Raw genomic sequence first — 21,682 nt, 5'->3', positions numbered from 1 at the left:
GGGGAAAGAAAGTGGGAAAGAGGGGAAAAGAGAGGAAGGGAGGGAGAAAGGGAGAAAAAGGGAGGGTAAGCAAAAAAAAAAAATAAGGTAATTCCTAGAATAAATGAGGGAAATACAGACTATATTGAAAACTAATAAAAATCCCCCAAATTAAGCTAGTGACATGTGAAAGAAAAATGTAATGTTCAATCAGTACATTTAAATGGAATAATACTAATAAGTGCAGATAGGATAAACATACTTACATGAAGAAACACTTGCAGAATGATTTACTTAAAAGAGTAACAAACACAAACAGAATGGGCAAAGACTTACTAAGCAAACACTAACAAAAAGAAAGCTAGACATCACAATAATATCAGATGAGGACAGAATTAACACAAAGTGATAAACTAGAGCAAAAATGATAGCAAATATTAATGTATGGTACCACCCACAGTGATATGCAACTGCATTTTATGTGTCAAATGACAAAGACAAGAACCATAGAGCATAACTCTAGAGACTTCTAGAGTAAATCAACAACAACAAAAAAATAGTATAAAACTAACTCATCCTTATGATATCATGATTGATCAAATGGATATGAATTTACAATTAATTAAGGAGGTAGAGCAGTCATTCTGAGATAGCCTCAGAATCCCCAGGCAAGCTTGTTCAAACACGAACCCCTGGGCCCCACCCCAGAGTTTCTGCTTCAGTTGGTTGGTCTGGGTGGGCTCTGGTATTCTGCCTGGTTGGAAATTCAGTAAAAACAAAACAAAACAAAATAAGAGAAACACAAAATTATCTGTGAAGAAATAGTGCCATTGAAGACAGGGGTGATTCAAAAAGCCCTGGTAGCAGAAATCTCCAGGAAGGAAGAAGGTGGTTCCACCAACCTGGATTCTTCTAAGAGAACCCAGAGGGGATTGCTACAGAGCCTTCCGCTAACTGCAGCCCCAGTGTGAGAGCAGCAAGCTGTGAGGGTTCAGAGAAATAACATGACTCACTTAGGTCAGTGGATGATTCTCCTAGGATGGGAAATTCTGCCCCCAAGGCTGTCTGTTTTCAAGACATAGGCATATTTCACCTGGGAGAGAAGAGGGAAGGGTCCTATGTCCTCTCCTGGTCTTACTACCTCAGCTTCTGAAGTGGTGAAATTTTCCTTGAAACATACCTTCTATCTCTACCCCCATTATTTTTTTTTCTTGTATTTGACCATGTGCCAAGTACTTGACACACATTCTTCTACTGAATAGCCCTGCAAGACGCATCTTCTATTATCCCCACTTCAAGGATGAGGGATCTGAGGTCAGTGAAATCGATTAACTGGACACAGTGAGAGCTAAAGTGGGACTTGAATCTCCAGCTATCTTGATCCAAGACCAGTATATTCCAGTGCTACATAATACTACCCCACATCCCCTCTCATTTTCTTTGTCTACTAAAGTCCTTTCTTTTGCATTTGCCTCTTTCTCCTAGCAAGGAAGGGTGGGGCTGTTCAGTTGTATTTGTTTTTGTTTTTGTTTTTGTTTTTTTTCTTTCCTTCTTCTTTTTTTTTTTTTTTTTTTTCTGGTTCTTTCCCAGGAAACAGTCAAGTTTCTATAAGTCCCAGTCAAAGCAGCCTCCCATGGTCACATACCACTATCTGCTTAACCTATTCTTTCCTTTTGGCATTTTGCTCTGTTTGGAGGGCAGAGGCTGCCATAAGAAGACAGTCTGCTATTGACAGCCATAATTTCCCACATGCTGGTCTGTCCTCATATAGCCTGCTATGTCCCAGTGCCTGATCCTCGGCTGTGAAAGTCTCCCTAAATGTCAGCATCATAGGTTAGAAACAGTTCTTCCTAATTCTTTAATTCAGAAATCATTTGCCTTTAAGGTGCTTTTAACTTTCCATGTTGAATTGATAAGTTAACTCCCAGAGTTTTGAAGACACTCTGCTTACCATCTTTGTCTGCCTGTCCTGTTGATCAGAAGGAAACTGCCAGAAAAGTGTATCAGACCAAGAAATCTAATTCAGACCCTGATTTCAGCAATATTAGAGCAGCCAAGTGAGGATGGTCTCCAGGAGCCCTCCCTTGCTAGACATTCTGATGGTTCACCAATGCCCTCTGGGAATGCAATGTTGGACTCAACCCTGAAGTCTGGAAAACTCTAGACTTTAAGGAGATAGTCATGCTCCAAAAATTGAGATAGCAAAACAAACAGGATTGAAGAGCCTAAGGACACTGCTTTAATTTCCAACTATTTCCAAAATGTTTTCGGCTGAGCAAAACCCCAAACACATTTTGTAAAGCCCTTTCCCTTTATAGATGTTAAATCCACATGTCAAACAAAAAGAAATCATTTCCATATGAATCTAATTCATTCATTCTCAATTAAGGTAAAGTTTGGCAAAGAACAAATTGATGGTCAAGAAGCCTCCTTTGGTGGTCTGAGGACTTCTATCCTTTCTCCAGATTGTCCACACAAGATGAATGAGGAGAGTGGACAGTGGGATGTTCACACATGAATCAGTCTCTTTCAATGGCCAGGCTCTTGTCCCTTTCCATCACCAATAAAGCTTAGTTAATGACCAGAAGATAGTGACCATGATTAGGATGAACATTCTGTCACATAAGTCTCCTTGCCCATTCATTACACATTAGATAACGGTTCTCAAATCTTTGCTTTCCCTCCAGTCATGATCCTTGTTGAGAGACATTAACTTTTCTCTCTTGATTATCTCAGTAGCCAACCTTCTGGTCTTATTGAGTCCCCTTCTGCCCCTGTTGAATCTACCTCCTTCCTACTCTCCCCTGTTTCTGAATGATATTGTCAATCATTTACTGCTCTGCTCAACAAAAACTTGTGATCTCTCTCTCAACAGCAAACTTTACAGACTCTGTGTTATTTTACGTTACTACTTGATATACTTCCTTCCACACACTAAATGAGCAACATAGTTAACTTGGCTTTTTTGATTTCTGTTTTTTTTTTTTTTAAGATTTTATTTATTTATTTGACAAAGGGAGAGAGGGGGCACAGCCAGGGGGAGCTGCAGGCAGAGGGAGGAGAAGCAGACTCCTTGTTGAACAGAGAGCCTGATGCGGAACTTGATCTCAGGACCCTGGGGTCATGACCTGAGCAGGAAGCAGGCACTTAACCAATTGAGACACCCGTGCACTTGGCTTTTTAAAAAGAATACTATTTTATTCTTCCCTCACTGTTGTCTCTGAAATTCTACTCTCTAAAGATCCATTTAAATAGCACCTCCTCTGTGAAGCTATCCAGTTATTTTACTTGTATTTTAAAATAATTTTATATTTACAGGATACATACAAAAATAAGACAGTCCCTGTACTATTTCCTCATCTTTCCCTAAAGCCAACAATCTTACCTAGCCATAGTCCAAGGATCAAAACCAAGAAGTTCGGTTTGGTTCAATACCATCAAATAAACTAAGAATCACTAGATTACTAGTCTTTCCACAAATGTCTTTTTTGTTGTTCTGGGATCCAATCCAAGATCTCACTTTCCACATAATTGTTGTGTTGTGTGTTGCTTTGATCTGAAAAATGTGATGTTTCTTCAGTTTTTCTCTTCATGTTCTTGGCATCTGAAATGAGAACTCATCAGTATTTTGATGAATGTCCTATAGTTTGGAGTTGTCTGAAGTTTTGCAAAACTATTTGTGATTTTCCCACATTTAATATAATTATTTCTCCTCAGTGTTCCTGTAACACTCATAGAGGGACTATATCCTATATATATTCCTCACAGACAGACTGACAATTTGCCTACCCCAGCACCACTGAGAAGAAAGACTGTTTTATGTATCAGCTTTCCCTGACACATATCATCTTGATACTCAATATATGCAAGTCAAACCACTGAATGGATAAATGGATGGATGGTGAGCAAAAAGAAAAAAAAAGTTCATCAAGACCTTAAGCAACTTTAGAAACAAAAAATTTTTACCAAAAAACATAAGAAGATTATTTTTAAAGGGGGGAGTAGTCTCAGGGAAGGCTAACATAATAGTTGTCTTTACCAGTTTCTCTCAGAAAAATGAAATTTCAAAAGGGGAGAGTTCTGTGATAGAAATAAATGGATTCCCAATGACCAAAACTGCTCTTTTCTAAGAGCCAGGGTACACTCTTGGGTCAAATGCTTTCGTGCCTTTAATTCAACCACTTGAGTTTCTATCAACAGTCTTCCTCACAGTACAGATGGGACATGGTATCCTGTTAAATTTGTGTTTCTCCAAAGAACAAATCTTACAATAAACATTTCAGCTGACTGCTAACTATACATGTGACATTCAAAAGACTGGCAATATACAGACACAAAGAAAGAGCAGATTGAACTCTTCATCTTAAATCCAAATACATAAATGTCATGCAATAAAGGATTTTTCTCACTCAAGGTTATCATCCCTATTTTTTTTTAATTTTTCAGGCAAGAGTTTATGTAGAAAAGTATTGAAACAGGTCATCCTTATGATGACCTATTGATAGAATGTGAGGTATTTTTTCAATAAATATTTATTGAGTGTCTACATGTGCAAGATGGTTGTGGAAGGGGCAAAGAGTCATCAGGGAATTGGGGACATAATGTTTTTCTGGAATCTGTGTTTATTTAGGGACATGTGATTCCCAGAACACTGATTCTCAGTGGTTATTTTTCAGTCCCAAACTGCTCATGTTTTACACAGCTGGTCTAACACATACTTAACCTTCCTTTTACTTTAGATTCCCTACACTTTATCTCATGCCATGTTAGCTCAGGAGAGAGCTCCACCCAGAGTTCCATTATTTTAGATCTTTCCATGACCATGTCTATGGAACTGGGATTTACACAGAAGTGCTCTTCCTTTCTATGGAGCCTGGCCTTAGAAATTTCTATTGACTATACTGTACATTAGGTCATCCATGTCTTTTAAAAATCCAAGGACGATTCTTCTAAGAGCTGAAATGCTTTGAGAAAAGTTTGTTTCTCCTAACAAAATAGCCTGATTTATTTTATTATAAGGATATTTTTGCAACCCATTTTCTCTTTTTATCTGCTTTGGATATTATTAAATTTGGAGTTACATCTCATGCTTGAACAGAACATTAGACACATATATTTTGGGGGTACAATTTAGACACATATATTTTGGGGGTACAATTTATCTTCACTATTGCCTTCTCCCCAGTCACCATCACCAAAAATAAAAGACTAAATTTTTGAAATTTATGTTGATTCTAGTCTTTTCTGGGAGTATGTAGTATGCATAAATAGAAAATGATAGATGATGGTGATAGATTGATAGTTACATCTAATTAGTTATGAAGAAAGAAAGAATCAGTCATACAGTTGACGTTTGTTGGCAGAACACTGAGAATATTTTGAAAATCCATTTCCAAACAATGTTAGCAAACCAGCATGCTTTGAACTCAAATAAGAACTACTCCACAAACTTTCATTTGCTATAAAAAGTAGAAGAAAGCTTTCAAATTATGACCCAGGTTTCCAAATCAAGAACTTCTTCTCTGAAGAACTATGGGAAAGAGTTAGCTGAAGAAGCTTCCTAACTAGTACAGACTGGAGAGATCAAAGCTTCCAGAACAGTAGAATCATACTGTCAAAGACATAGAAGGAAACTTCAGGGGCACAAACTGATGACGGTTTTGCTTTACACTCATGTGTATCAAATCTAGCTGAAAAATAGACCATAAAAGAATGTGCATGTTTAATTCTTTGATTATACTAAAAACCATTGAATTATATATGTTAACATGTTATTAAAAAATAAATCACTCCATATGCAAATTCAAAAAAAAAAAAAAAAAGAATGTGCATGTTTATAAACTAAGAAGTTTCCACTTTGTCTAACCTCTGATGAAATCAGAGGAACTAGGAAACTTTCCTTGCTGGAGAAGTCAGAAATGTCCTGTTCTTTCAAAAATAGTCTTTCAGTCATTAACAAGAAACACGTTTATTGTTCTAGCTAGATACTCACAGACACTCCAAATCCATAAAGAAACTCATAATGGTCCGACACACCACTGAGTCCTCATGGGAGGTGGAATGTTTATGTCTGTTTGCCTCTATTAAGGTGCTAAAAGGTGACCCATTCTATGGTGAAGACCACTTATAGAATTAATAATGTAATAATAAAAGCTTACATAATCATAATATAAAAATTGTTATTTACAAAGTAATAGCTTAAGCCTATAAATATAGAAAGACAGTTTCATTTTCCTCAACAATTCCTTCAGATTTATTCTCTGAAAAAAAAAAATGCTTCTTTGTGTGTGTGTGTGTGTGTGTGTGTGTTTATAACAAATTATATATACCTCAAACCATACATATTATGTTAAACAAATGCAGGGTTGTGGAGAACCTGGTCATTTCCCTGACAGTGTTAGGAATATCCCAATCACTTTGCTAGTAAATACGGTGTTGCTGTGGTTTCCCATCAATATCCATGATCATGTTGAAGGTGTTCCTCTTTGGTTGCTAAAAAATGTTGACAGTTTCTCTTTCCTGAATGAAATTCTATTTGGTAAGAGTATTAATTATTTTAATATAATGTTAGATATACTAATGCTTGATTTATTATTTTTGCCTTTGTATTCATAGGTGAAATTGGCTCTTAGTTTCTTCTTGTCCTCCTCCTTCTCCTTCTTGGATTCGCTTATTCAGAATGGTTTCACTATCCGTCATATTCTCTTAGAATGTATCATTCTGGGGCAGTTTATTATATAAATACATTATCTAGTCCTTAAAAATTAGGTTAGATTATTTTATAACATCATTTGGGTATAGGGCCTTTTGAAAGGATGGATTTGAGAAACTTTTTCAGTTTCTATTACAGTATTGAGTCTATTCACTATTGAATCTTTTCTTGGCAAATTTATGTAACTTGTGGGAAAAAAAGCATCAAATTCATCTGTATTTTTTAAAATGTTTTGGATGGAATTTATAAAGAATTAAAAATTAAAATGAAATTAATTAATTAAAATTTAATTAAAAATAAAAAATTTAACATCTGTTATTTACCTCTTTTCTCCTTTGCAGTGTTGCACTTTGGGAATCTTCGTGTTTTTCTTGAAGAGCTGTGCATGAGATTTTGTATATTTATATACAAAATTTGTATATTTATATATTTGTATAATATATACCTTTGTTTCATATATTCTATAGATTTTTTTTGTTTGTGGTTACTCTGAGGATTACATCTTAACAACATCCTAAAGTTGTAATAATCTATTTTAAATTGGTAACAACTTAACTACAATCCCATAAAAAACTTTACTTTTCTACACTTCTGCCTCCCCCACTTTACATTATTGATGTCATAAATTACATCTTTATCTTTTGTGTACTCATTAATATGGGATAGTGTTATTTTTATGCTTCTTAAATGTTAACTTTTTATTTGCTTCTCCGGTTGTTCTGCAGATATATGTTTTATATTTTTGTCTTTTAAATCTTATAAAAGCATTTAAAGTGGACTTTTGAATCAAAATTACATAATACAGAAAACACAAAACAAATTTTGTTCATATATCTACCTTTACCAGAGAACTTTATATTTTCATATAGCTTCAAATTACTATTTAGCATCCCCTTGTTTCAATTTGAAGGACTCCCTTTACCATTTCTTTAAGGGCAAATCTAGTGATAATGAACTCCCTCAGCTTTTGTTTACCTGAGAATGTTTTAATTTCTCCCTTATTTTTGAAAGACAATTTTTTCTGATGAAATATTTTCAGTCAGCAATTGTCTTCTTTTATAACTTTATATCATTCCATTGGCTTCTACTCTGCAAGATTTATGTTGAAAAGTCTGCTATCTTACAGATATTCCCTTGCAGTATATATATCCTGCTATCTTCTAGATACTCCCTTATATTCTTTGTATTCCTTGTATGCTATCTTATAGACATCCCCTGATGTCTTATTGATATTCCCTCATATGTAAAAGTCACTTTTATTTGCTGCTTTTAAGATTCAGTGTTTGTCTTTGACTTTCCACATTTTGATTATAGTGTGTTTCAGTGTGGTCTCTAGGTTATCCTACTTGGACTTAATTTAGCTTCTTGTATTTATGTATCCATTTCTTTCCTCAAATTTGAGAAATTCAGCCATTATAACTCTAAATAAACTTTCTACTCTTTTTTCTCCTTCTTTTTTTTTTTTTTTAAAGATTTTACTTATTTATTTTACAGACAGAGATCACAGTAGGCAGAGAGGCAGGCAGAGAGAGAGGGAGAAGCAGGCTCCCTGCTGAGCAGAGATCCTGATGTGCAGCTTGATCCCAGGACCCTGGGATCATGACCAGAGCTGAAGGCAGAGGCTTTATTTAACCCACTGAGCCAACCAGGTGCCCCTTCTCCTTTTTCTTCTGGGACTCCCATAATACATACATTGGTCTTCTTTAGCGCCCCATAAGTTCTTTATGTTGTATTCACTTTCAAATTACCTATCTTCAAGTCCTCTGATTTTTTTTAATGCTCATTTAAATCTGCTATTGAACTCCTCTAGTGTTTTATGTTTTTCTATTTTGGAGGGGTTTGTTTGCCTTTGTCCATCCCTAAACATACCCCCTATTTAGTTATTGTAGTTTTTAACTCTAGAATTTATGTTGGCTATTTAAAAAAATTACTTATCTCTCTGCTGATATTCTCATTTTTTTTTTAATTTTATTTATTTGACAGACAGAGATGGCAAGTAGGCAGAGAAGCAGGCAGAGATAGAGGAGGAAGCAGGTTCTCCGCTGAGCAGAGAGCCCGATGCGGGGCTCGATCCCAGAACCCTGGGATCATGACCGGAGCCGAAGGCAGGGGCTCCAACCCACTGAGCCACCCAGGCGCCCCTGATATTCTCATTTTGTTTGTATGTCATTTTCTTAATTTTGTTTAGTTTTCTGTTGTATTTTCCTTTAGCACAATGAGCATACTTAAGACAGTTATACAAAAATATTTTTTTAAAGATTTTATTTATTTATTTGACAGAGAGAGAGATCACAAGTAGGCAGAGAGGCAGGCAGAGAGAGAGAGAGGAGGAAGCAGACTCCCTGCTGAGCAGAGAGCCCGACTCGGGGCTCGATCCCAAGACCCTGAGATCATGACCCCAGCCGAAGGCAGTGGCTTAATCCACTGAGCCACCCAGGCGCCCCCACAAAAATATTTTTTAAGAGACTCAGAGAACTGTGTCTCTTTACAGTCAGTTTCTGGAGATTTATTCTGTCCCTTTAAATGGACAATATTTCCCTTTTTTTTTTTTTTGTATGCCTTGTGATTTTTTTTTTTTTTAATTGGGCATTTGAAAAACAGACATCCCTTTCAGTCTTTGTGGATTGGCTAATCAGTCCAATATGAAGGCCCAGGGTCCTCTCAAATTTAAAGGTCCTCAAGGTTTTCCCTGGGCCTCTGCACATGATTTAGTTCCAGTTCCCCTCCCCTCATATACAGCTGATCTTAAATCACTTAATTTCCATGATAGTCTTGCCCCTGCTTCTTCTTCTTCTTCTTCTTCTTCTTCTTCTTCTTCTTCTTTTTCTTCTTTTTTAAGATTTATTTATTTGAGAGAGAGAGAAAGAAAGAAAGAAAAAGTACAAGAAAGGGAAGCAACAGAAGAAGAGGGAGAAGTAAGCTCCCCACTGAGCAGTGAGCCCTACATGGGGCTCAATCCCAGGACCCTGGGATTATGATGTGAGCCAAAGGCAGATGCTTAACCAACTGATCCACCCAGGCACCCCACCCCTGCTTCTTCTCAGGGACTTAGCTAGTCTATTGTATACTTCTGCCTATAATTTCATGATTCCACGTACCCATGTATCTGAAGTCCCCTTGTTCCATGGCACCTGCTGCTGCTCTGAGAAACCTCTAATTTAATATCAAATTATGCTATGGTCCCCTCAGTGCTCCAAGTCAAGCAAGACAGAAACAAATCCATTGAGCAGCTCCCAAATAAGCCAGAATGTTGCAACCAAGTTCTATACTTCTCCTTATACACCAAGGAAGGAACTGGGAATTGGGCAGCCTCCTCCTGATACGACTGCACTTGGGAGGGGTCAGAGTAAGATTGAGCAAAGTGCTACAAAATTTCCTACCATTTTAAGTGTGTTTTTTTCTTGGTTATGCATTTACTGCAGCTTAACTGGTTTCTAGAGTTCTCATAAAAGTATTTTTTTTCCCCATATGTTATGTTTATTCAGGGTTTCTGTGTGAAATTGAGGGCCTGGAGCTTTCTGATCTGCTGTACTACTGTTGTTGTTCTGAAGATTTTTTTTTTTAATATTTAAAATGCACCTTTCATAAATTGCTCAGATACACTTGAGGCCTACACAAAGTTCTCAGCAGTAGAAATCTTATACATTGTAGCAGAAATATTTCTAAGCTGGATAGAAAATTACTCACTATACTAATTAAGATTCTGATGCCCCAAATGGGTAAAATCAACTAAGATTTTCAAGCACATTGAGTTTTTTTTTTTTTTTAAGATTTTATTTATTTATTTGAGAGAGAGAGAGAGAGAGAGCACAAGCCACGGGGAAAGGCAAAGGGAGAAGCAGACTCCCTGCTGAGCAGGGAACACAATATGGGGCCCAATCCCAGGACCCTGTGATCATGACCCAAGCTGAAGGCAGCCACTTAACTGACTGGGCCACCCAGGTGCGCCAAGCACATTGATTTTTATCAATGTCAATGTGCAGGAGTTGATGGAGACCCTTTTCAGAATCTTGAGTAATTTTTGTTCTTGAGCCTGGCAGTCATCTCAGCAGACACAATATTCCCTATACTCCTGAGTACTTTTAAATTTATAGCAATTTCTTTTTTCTCAGAAAACATTTTTCTTCTAATGATATCTCAAAGAACATCGGCAGAAATCTCTCTGTGTTACCGTGGGTCTGTTTTATTCTTTACATTCTTCTCACTTCTGAAATGAAGCTTTTCTCGAGTTTCTCTCTCTTCACTCTTAAATAAAACTTCTGTAGGAAGTCCGATTTGTTAGATCACCCAGAAAAAAAGTCCAGACACATCCTAGTTGGACTGCCTGAGAGTAACTGGCTTTGTCCTCTGATCAATAAATACTTCATAATTCATTACCTTCTTCAGTTCTTCATGCAATTGCAATGAGATTTCAGAATGTAGTGTGTCTCTCTCTGCCTCTTTATTTCTTTGCTTCATAAAACACTGGTTAGGATATTAGCCCTACTAGAGAATTTTTTTCCCCACTGTCTTTAGGTGGGTTCCTCCAGTCAGAACAAGCGGTTAATTGGGGAGGGGGTGGCCTGGGAAACACCAATAAGGGAATGAGAAATTGAACCAGGGAAGGGGAGGAAGTCAATAAAAACTACCTTATTGAGCAGGTTCCTATTCTGGGCAACTGGATCTCAGCCCCCTGGGGCTATCTGGGAGAATAGGTGAAAGGCATCTTAGAATTGTCCTATCTGGAATACAGGAAAGCTGGATACTGCCCACCAACCTCTCTCAGTCACTGACTATAAGGGAATTCTCCTGAGGGACATTAACTTGTCTGTATTTCTGGCCTCTCCCATGGAAGGGAGCAGGCTTAGTCAAACTAGAAATTGCCCATTGGCCAGAAGTCTCAAGTACCTACAGTTGGCGTTCTTAGTATGTGGTCTGCACAATGTAAGATGATGAATGTGGGAGGTTGTGGATGTGGGTTCCCATGACCGTGCTATACTCCCTTTCTACTTTCTTCTATTCATGGAAAATAATGTCAAAATTCCAAGCTTTCTTTGCAATTCTCTACCTATATACTCTGAGAGGTCCTAGGAGCAAAGGAGATCATGATTTGGGCAATTAAAAAAATATTTTTATTTTTAGTCAAAGACATTTTTAAGAGAATAACTGCAAAGAGATGTAAATTTTCCTCTGTCCTTAAGGTATGTCTCTGTATACAAATGCATTAAGTTATTGTTAATGTAAAATAAAAAGAAAAGTCTCAGAATATTAGTATTCTTGATGATGTGATCTACACAAAATGCTTTAAGAATACTTGGGGCACCTGGGTGGCTCAGTGGGTTAAAGCCTCTGCCTTCAGCTCAGGTCATGATCTCAGGGTCCTGGGATCAAGCCCCGCATCAGGCTCTCTGCTCAGCAGGGAGCCTGCTTCCCCCTCTCTCTCTGCCTGCCTCTCTGCCTACTTGTGATTTCTGTCTGTCAAATAAATAAATAAAATATTTAAAAAAAAAAAAAAAGGAGTACTGATATTATTGGGGCTTCTGGGTTGCTCAGTGGGTTTAGCCTCTGCCTTCAGCTCAGATCATGATCTCAGGACCCACATCGGGCTCTCTACTCAGCAGGAAGCTTGCTTCCCCCTCTCTCTCTGCCTGCCTCTCTGCCTACTTGTGATCTCTCTCTCTCCATCAGATAAATAAATAAAATCTTTAAAAAAAAATGAAGAATACTGTTATTATGGAAGCAGCAATAACTGGGGAGGAATCTTCCTATGTCACAAATGCAATTTATTTTCTGGCAACTATGTGTGTGTGTGTGTGTGTGTGTGTGTGTGTGTGTGTGTGTGTGTGTGTGTGTTTGAACCATCATTTAGCAATTGGAAAAGCATTTGAGGATATTTGTAAATCTAATGATTTGCCTTCCTTCTTAGCTCTACTTGCCCACCCCTGGTAACAGTTGTGATGTTGAATGTGCTTCCATTAACTAGAAATATGTCTACATTTAACTTATTTGTAGTGGAAGAAGGAAGAGAAGTATAAGTAACAAAAAGAGTTGCATTCAAATAATTTATCTGAACACAATAGCAGTCTCTCAGTGACATATGATATATTGTGGCAAAATAAAGTGATCTGAGCAGGGATGTTGGGAAAGATATTTTCAGTTAAAAATGGTTGTAATTTACAGAAGTTATGAAAACATGCTATTAAAGACATGAGTGTAGTATATTAAACTGAACATTTAGTTTTTAATAAAGTAATATTTGTTCATTGCTTCTTGGCAGATTTTAGCTTTGTGTAGCCAAACCAAGTTCTAACTTCCTTCCAATTCTCTATCCCTCACATTTTCGTGACTCCTCTTTCTCTTGAAGTCTCTGCACAAAGCCGGCCCAGAGGTCTTTGATTCTAACTTTGGTTGCAATAAAAGATGCCAGCGGTGTATTGTCTCTAGTTATTTGCATGTTAAGCAGGAAGATGAGAACAAATGTACCAGCTCCCAGATGGAAAATGGCAGAGGTGTGTGGCACTCTGCCCAGCCCATAGCAGACGTCACTCATTAATCTTGGCTCTCAACAAGTCTTGGTGCTGGCTCAGAATTCTCCTTTCAGAGTGATGCATATCCTCAAAATGAGAGCTACTTAGCCTTTTTTTTTTTTGTCCTGGATTAGCAAGTAAAAGTACACAACCAAAAGTACTGATACCCAAGTACTGTGGTTTTTTTTGTTTTTGTTTTTTGTTTGTTTGTTTGTTTGTTTGTTTTTTGGTCCGGAAGCATTAATGTACCTTGCTTGCTCTTGAGAAGAGCTCAGCGGACTGCCTTTAGTATATGGGCATTAAGGAAAGGGTTTTTACATAACTTTACTGCCTCTACTCAGAAAACAATTATCAAGAGACTAATGTGTGTCAGATACCCTTCCTGGTACAATAGATAAGTGATAAATGCCCACGAGACTTGTCTCCAAGGATCCCACAGCTTCAATGGAAGAACAAAACATAGAGGGGGAGACAAGCAGAAGAAGAGGGTCAGAGAATAGAGAATTTATGAATGTGGACCCTGGAGACAGACTCTCTCTCCACAAACCCTGCCTCTGACACTCATTGTTTGTCCCTAGAAAATTACTTAGCCTCTATAATCTTTAGTTGTTCTTACCTATGATGAAGAAATAATACTATCTTTCAGATATATAAGACCATGAAGACTAAATGAATTTAGCATAATGCCAGTAAATGTTTATTACTATTAAGTAAGGGAAAAAAGCTGGGCTAGCTATTAATTGCTGCAGAATAAATTACCACAAATTTGGAAGCTTAAAGCAAGACACATATATTATCTTTCCATTTTTGTGGCTCAGAAACCCAGGCACAGATTAACTAGGTCCTGTGTTCCAGGGTTTCTCAGGCTTCTATCAGGGCAGCAGCCAGGCCTGGGGTTGGTTCCAAATGAAGACTCAACTAAGGAAGGGTCTGCTCCCAAGTCTGTGGGACTGTTTCTTGGGGGTTGGGCTGACGGTGTCAATTGCTGGCTGGCCATTGCCTGGAGGCCACCCTCATTTCCTTGCCAGTAGGTCTCCCCAATGTGGCAGCATGTTTCTACCCAGTGTGCAGTAAGGAGAATCTGACAGCAAAGGATAAATCTCAACCATTTGTTATCTACTCACAGAAGTGACTTCCTATCACTGTTGTTATATTTTGTTGGTTAGAAGCAAGTCACGGTCTGTCAGACACACAAAAAAGTGATTACTCAAGGGTAAAACACCATGAGGTAGAGATAATTGGGGGCCATCTTAGGGTCTCCTGCTATAACATATTTTAAATATAATATGATATAAATTCTATTGAAGGCTGCTCAGAGGAAGTGAGCCTAGTTAGTAAAGGATGTCAAAGGAGCCTTCTTCAGGGAGTAGTTGCTAAACTGAGAATGGGAATATAAGAAGTTTCCAGGAATATTAAAACTAAAGGGCTTTCAGGAAGAATGTTGTGTACAAAGGTAAGCAGTGACAAACCCATATGTTCTTACCCTGGGTGCCACATGGTAGGTTGGAGAGGTGGGTAAGGAAATATCTTATAACTTCCCCTCTGGATCCACTCTCTGTGCCTTGGGAAATTGACCTCAAGTGACCAACAGACCCCTTATCCCCCTTTTCCCTTGGTCCTGCTGGGTTCAAACAATGGTAAACACATCATCAGGAGGAGAGAGAGTTTGAGAGGCCACATCACCTCCTGTTTGATGTCTATGCTCTCTGAATACCTCTTTGACCTGCTGGAATACTTTGATCAAGAGTAAGACCTTTATCACCAGTTTTGTCTCTAGATTCCACCCTTTTTCCAGATTCCTTCTTTTGCTTCTTCAGGACTGCAGGTGATAGCACTTTCCTTTGTTTCTAGATCCAAGGCATAATCCTTGTGATTTTCTTACCCATTGTCTACAGTGTTGCAAATTGTCTCTTTATTAAGTTGTCTTCAAATTATCCAGTTTGGGTGTATCCTATTTTCTGCTAGGGTTAGGCTTTACATTAGGCTTGGGTGAACATTGTTGTGGTCTTGATGAGAGATACTGAAGCCCATAGTGAAGATATGCAAATAGAGAAAACATGGTAGAGGATAAGTATGTCTAGAGTATTATCCCAAGGGCCTAGGGTGTAGAGTAGAGAATTCAGATGACTTCTCGGTCGGTACTTGGCCATCAGAGGATGGCTGTGACCATAGCCCAAGTGGAAAAGTCAGATGAAGATTGTGTTCAGAAATCAGACAAGGGGTTTGGATCAGACAAGCAGAACCTGCGGATTATGTGGAACAGAGAGAAATGTCCAGGAGATATGGAAAGCAGGGATGTAGCCTAGAGATTGTCCAGAACTAGAGATGCAGATGTGTTAAGGATGGGTTTGAAGTTTGTGCTTTAAAATATGAGAGAGGAAGGGGTTGTCTATAGAAAGGAGTGAGAAGAGCAGGGAATTTTAGAAATAATTTGGGAGAAATGAAGACCTAATAGATCTATACAAACACTTAATATTTTCTCAATTAACAATCATTTTATAATACGGATTTTCCCCCTTTTTCATGCATTTTACATATACTTTTTTTTTAAGATTTTATTTATTTATTTGTCATAGAGAGAGAAGCGAGAGTGAGCACAGGCAGACAGAGTGGCAGGCAGAGGCAGAGGGAGAAGCAGGCTCCCTGCCAAGCAAGGAGCCCGATGTGGGACTCGATCCCAGGACGCCGGGATCATGACCTGAGCCGAAGGCAGCTGCTTAACCAACTGAGCCACCCAGGCGTCCCTACATATACTTTTTTAAGCAACTGCTAAGTGACAAGCATTGTTCTAGATATGCATGATACCTCAGTAGTCAAAAGAGCTTCTTGCCTCATAGGGCTGGCATTCTAGCAAGGGGAGGTGGAAAATAAATACAAACTCTACTAAGTAAGTGTCATAGTAATTCCATAGGTGTTGATGATATAAAGGAAAAAGTACATGTGGCGTAGGCCTCACAGACAGGGGGCTTTTGACAAAGTCTTGAAGGAAGCAAGGTGGCTAGGCATGACGATATCTGGGAAGATTATGCCAGGCAGAGGGAGCAGTAGGGCCCTGAAAGAGGAAAAAGTCTGGCATGGCCAAGGAGTAGCAAGGTCAACGGGGCTGAACAGGAAAGAATAATGTGGTCAGGGGCGCCTGGGTGGCTCAGTGGGTTAAGCCGCTGCCTTCGGCTCAGGTCATGATCCCAGATCCTGGGTTCGAGCCCCACATCGGGCTTTCTGCTCAGCAGGGAGCCTGCTTCCTCCTCTCTCTCTGCCTGCCTCTCTGCTTACTTGTGATTTCTCTCTGTCAAATAAATAAATAAACTCTTTAAAAAAAAAAAAGAATGATGTGGGCAGAGGAAGAAAGATGATGTTAGACACAGAGGACATGGCATTTGGGCCTTAGAAGCCATTGAGAACTATTGTTGAGGGCTGAGGAAGCCATTGTGAAGAAGTGGGGAGACTCAGGGGGAGATAGAGTGAAGCCACTGTGAGGAGGGGGAGCCATTGTGAGGGAGGGGAGTCACTGTGAGGAAGGAGTTACTGTGAGGTAGGGGAGCTACTGTGAGGAGGGCGAGCCACTGTGAAAAGGGAGTTTCCAGTGTGAGGGAGAAGATCCCCTAACAGTTGAACAAAGGAGTGATAGGAGATGACTTACACTTTACCAAAATCACATTGTCTCTGCTGGGAAGCCTGGGAGGGGCCGAGGTTAGAAACAGGGAGATTATACAGAAGCCATTGCAAAAGCACCAAGATGAAACTGTGACCACTGTGATAATAGTGGGCTGGTAAGAAGTTCTGTGCATATGTTGAAGACAGAAACAGCAGGCGGGAAACCAAACTAATTTCTTGTCATAGTAGTTACAGACTGAGATGACTAGATTCTGAAAACAGTGGGTGAAAATTGATGAGAAACATGACCTTTATTTCAGCTATCTCTCTATAAGATATGTATTAATTACAAAATTAGGGGAAATCTGGCAGACACAGACATAGTAGTCATCAGGTGATCAGAGTTAATTTCACAATAATGGGACAAATAGACACTGTGTGTCTCAGTGATATAAAGCACTGAGAAGGACACAATGGTGTCTCAGTTATTAACCTTGCCCAAATGTAAAACTTGAATCTAAACATGAAAAAAACATCAGACAAATCCAAATTCAAGAACATTCTGCAAAATACCTGGCTTGTACTAAAAAAGGAAAGAAAAACAAAAACAAAAACTTTCTGATAAAAGGAGACTGAAGTTTCTTGGCAAGATCATGAATCATTCTTTTGCCACAAAGGACATTAGTGGGTGAATTGACAAAATCTAAATTAGGTTTTTAGATTAGAAATAATATTACACTAGTGTTAATTTCCTGATTTTGATAATAATACTGGGTTAAGTAAGAGGATGCACTTGTTTTTAAGAAAAGTGCCTTGAAGCATTTAAGAATAAAAAGAAGGAAAATTAGATGTCATGTTTGCAAGTGACTCCCAAATTATTCAGAATATACTAAGAATATGTATATACAGAGAGAATGACAATGCGAGTGTGGGAAAATGTTGACTTCTGGGGAATCGGTGAAAGATACACAGGAAATCCTCATACTCCCCTTGCAAATTTTCTGTAAGTTTAAGGTTGTTTCAAATTATAAAGGCAATTTTAATTCATAAATACTCTTCCCAGAAATTTTGGGAATTTCCAAAGTTTTCCAATTCTCTAATTTATTCCAGCTTATGACTCAATGCCAAAAATGTTATATTAAAGACATATTTAAATTCCTAAAATAAAATAACCAAAAAGGAAAACCCACTACTTAATAAATGTATTCCTGGGAATTTATAGATCTTTTCATTTATACTAAGTTCATTAGACGTGGGTTCTTTTTTCCTTTTTCTGTCTTTTGGCAGAGGAACTTCACCTGCAAATGACATTTCATGCAGCTTGTCTCCATATAAAATTAATCCAAGTCTGAAGCCTGATAGGTTCTACTCCCCACTTCCTCTTACACTTAGAGAAGCCTGGAACATCTTGGTGAGTTCTATGTGTTCCTGGGAACCCAGTTTGAAAATTGTCCACCTGAGAACCAATGATGGAAATGCTTTTAGAAAGGGAATGCTCAATAGCCTTTCAAGGGGATATGCATTTCGTACACTGAGTTTGCTTAAATCAAACTATTTACCACATCCTTCATTTGAAAACAGAACTTTGCAAACCAGGATTCTTTCCTGTACAGTAATATCTAAATCACTCTTCACTTTTTGATGTCCAACACATTGTTTCAGAGAAATGTTTCTAAAAGATGCACACATGCAAAAGAAATCTTACATTGAAGACCATGTGGAAACAATCAAAAGATGTGTAAACGACTCTGGGAAGATGTCTTCAAATTGTGAAATATGGAAGGAGGAAGATGGCTTATCTGAGCCTGGAGATGCAGCTCAGTAACTGGGAGTTTGGCAGCTCACTTGTCAGAGAGCTCACCAGTTTATTGCCTCTTGAGTTTAGGAGATCATAGAGGGGAGAAGCAGTGATTCAGGATTCAGACATCCCAGCTCTGAATAGCATGTCATGGGTCCCTATTCAAGCCATGAAGTCCTTGGACATCATTTTTCTCATCCTCATATCGTGGTGATTACATCAGATGTTTTTATTTTACTGATAGCATCTTTTAGTTCTACGCATCAGAGAACCCACTGAACTGACTTGAATAAAAAGGGATTCTGGGAAAATAAGAAGCAGCTTTTGAATCTCTTCACTTCCTCACATTAAAGCAAACAGAAAAGATCCCCTGTAAGCTCCAAAACATAAGGAGATGAAGACAACCAACCAACAGGCACAAGTCCTGAATGCTATCACCATGTGTGGAATAGAGAACAGAACCAGAAAGTAATGAGGTGTCTGATAGAGGAACCCACAGTCACCAACAGGCATGAATGTACCAGAGAGGGCCCAACCCAGGTGGAAGGAGTGTCACTGACAATGGTTAGGACTATTATTTGAGGCTATAGTAGGGAGCAAAACAACTTTTAGCCACTTCTACTGTTAGTCACTTCCCTGCACCAGATTTATAACCATGACAATAACAAACTATAGTGTCCAGGGATGCACATTTTGTTACAAAACTATGAAGAAGCACAAGCAAGTGATTACTCTAGCATTCAGGATAGTAGTTACACTTTGGGGAGGGAGTAGTTTCAGATCTTAGGTGCTTCTGAGGTGACTGGCAAAGTTCCATTTTCTAACTTCCATGGTTACAAATGTGTTTGTACTACTCACTGAGCAGTGCATTGTGCTTGTGTCTCACTTTAGGATAAATTATTTTTTTAAAGTATTTTTTTTTAAAGATTTTTATTTATTTATTTGACAGAGAGAAATCACAAGTAGGCAGAGAGGCAGGCAGAGAGAGAGGAGGAAGCAGGCTTCCCGCTGAGCAGAAAGCCCGATGTGGGGCTCGAACCCAGGACCCGGGATCATGACCCGAGCCGAAGGCAGCGGCCCAACCCACTGAGCCACCCAGGCGCCCCAGGATAAATTATTTTTTAATAGCTTGAACAATAGAGGGAATACAGAGATGACACTAATTGGAAGATCAGAGTAGGTCATTCTAGATGGGGCTTGATCCAGCAGGTCTTCAACTGTCATCAAGGGACTGGTTTTCTTTAGCTCTTGGCTCTGCTCTCTATGGGTAGCCTCAGTAGTAAAATGACTACTGCTACCTCAACCCTAATCTCTCCAAACTCTCTTGTCCAGGGGAGAGGGAAACTTTCTGTTCTTAGATCCAGTAGATTCATGGAATCACTCTCATTGGTCCAGACAAAGTCACATGCCCACTCTGAGCCAATCACTAGCTAAGCCAATTCAATGGCAAGTGACCAATCCAACCCACTATTTATTTCTGAGCTTGGTAGAGGGAAAAAAGGACAGGGCTAGTGAGAGATAAGAAAATGGGTACTAAGAAAGCATTCCAAAATGATGTCACTACACACTCCAACCCTAAATCCTCTCGACTTAACCAAGTGAACAAAGGGATATGTGGCAGAGTTGGAAAATAGTAGCAAAGAGATGAGAAAGAAAAAAAAAAAAAAGACATCTGGTCAAAAAAAAAAAAAAAAAATGACCAGAGTTGGAAAATAGTAGCAAAGAGATGAGGAAAAAAAAAATGACCAGTCTTTGGAAAGCAGCCCCAGAAGGAAGAGGTCATGCAGGTGGGCCAGGAGTTCTCTCCTGCCCCAAGGTCCCACCTGCACAAGGACTCCTTACGTGTGCATCAGCATAATGGTTACTTGCCACCATGTGCCAGGTATCACTGCTGCCAAATGGCCACAGCACTGTCTTTGGGAAACCAAAGAACACGGAGCCTGAGGGCAGTTGGTTTAAAGAGAGAGGTTAAGGAAAGCAGCTGATGCAGTGTTCATCAACAAATATCTAATGTGCACTCTCTGTGCACTCACTCTTCTCTCCATAAAATAGCTTTTGTTTGGGAGGGAACTCACCAACACCCTAAAATATTCCAGAGTCCATGATGGCTTCTAGTTCAGACTCTGGCTCTCTTTTGTGACAAAAACCCTTTGGCAGTGTAGGGTAAGCCTGCAGACCCCTTCTCATCATAATACTATTCAATGTACAAAACACAAAAGATTACAAAGGAAGCCAATGATCTAAAAATGTACTTATCAAAATATTTTTAATTGTGATATAATGATCTTCTTCAACAAATTGAGAAATCATGATCTACTATGATGAGTTTCATACTGACCGTTATCTCAAACTATTGATGAGTATATTGAATGATCCCAGATATTAGTGGTGACTGTAATGTGATATGAAAATACCTGTGATTGGGGCACCTGGGTGGCTCAGTGGGCTAAAACCTCTGCCTTTGGCTCAGGTCATGATCCCAGGGTCCTGGGATCGAGCCCCTCATCCAGCTCTCTGCTTAGCAGGGAGTCCAATTCCTTCTCTCTCTCTCTCTCCGCCTGCCTCTCTGCCTACTGATCTCTGTCTGTCAAATAAATAAATAAAATCTTAAAAAAAAAAGAAAAGAAAATACCTGTGATCTTTAGGAGTGACAAGGCAAATGTTTTGCTAAAAACTGACATGGTTTGCTGCCTACATTCATAATGCAAGTACAAGGCAAGTGAAAGAGATGTAGGTTTCACTCCATAACTCTTTATAGATCCCTGCCTCCAAATTAAGAACTCTACCCTACATAAGTTCCCACAGCAACACTATTCTTTGGGTAGAAGTGATATAGACTAGATTTATGAGAAAACTTTTTAATAGTAAGTTTATAAAAAGATATATAGCACATCAAGGAAGAGTCCCTATCATTTACATTTCATACTGTACTTATAGTTTTTATTTTGAATAATGTCATACCTGCTTACTTCCTAAGGAAGAAAGCAGATGACAACATGCTTGCTTATGTTTCTTTCAGTTTGCCCTAGAGAGTGAATGCCCTAGAAAGTGGAATCCCTGAGATGCAAATGATATTTCTGTTTCTTTAAGCAA

This window comes from Lutra lutra, chromosome 9 (genome assembly GCF_902655055.1).
Source record: "Lutra lutra chromosome 9, mLutLut1.2, whole genome shotgun sequence".
Taxonomy (NCBI): Eukaryota; Metazoa; Chordata; class Mammalia; order Carnivora; family Mustelidae; genus Lutra; species Lutra lutra.
Note: the sequence above shows the minus strand (reverse complement) of the source record.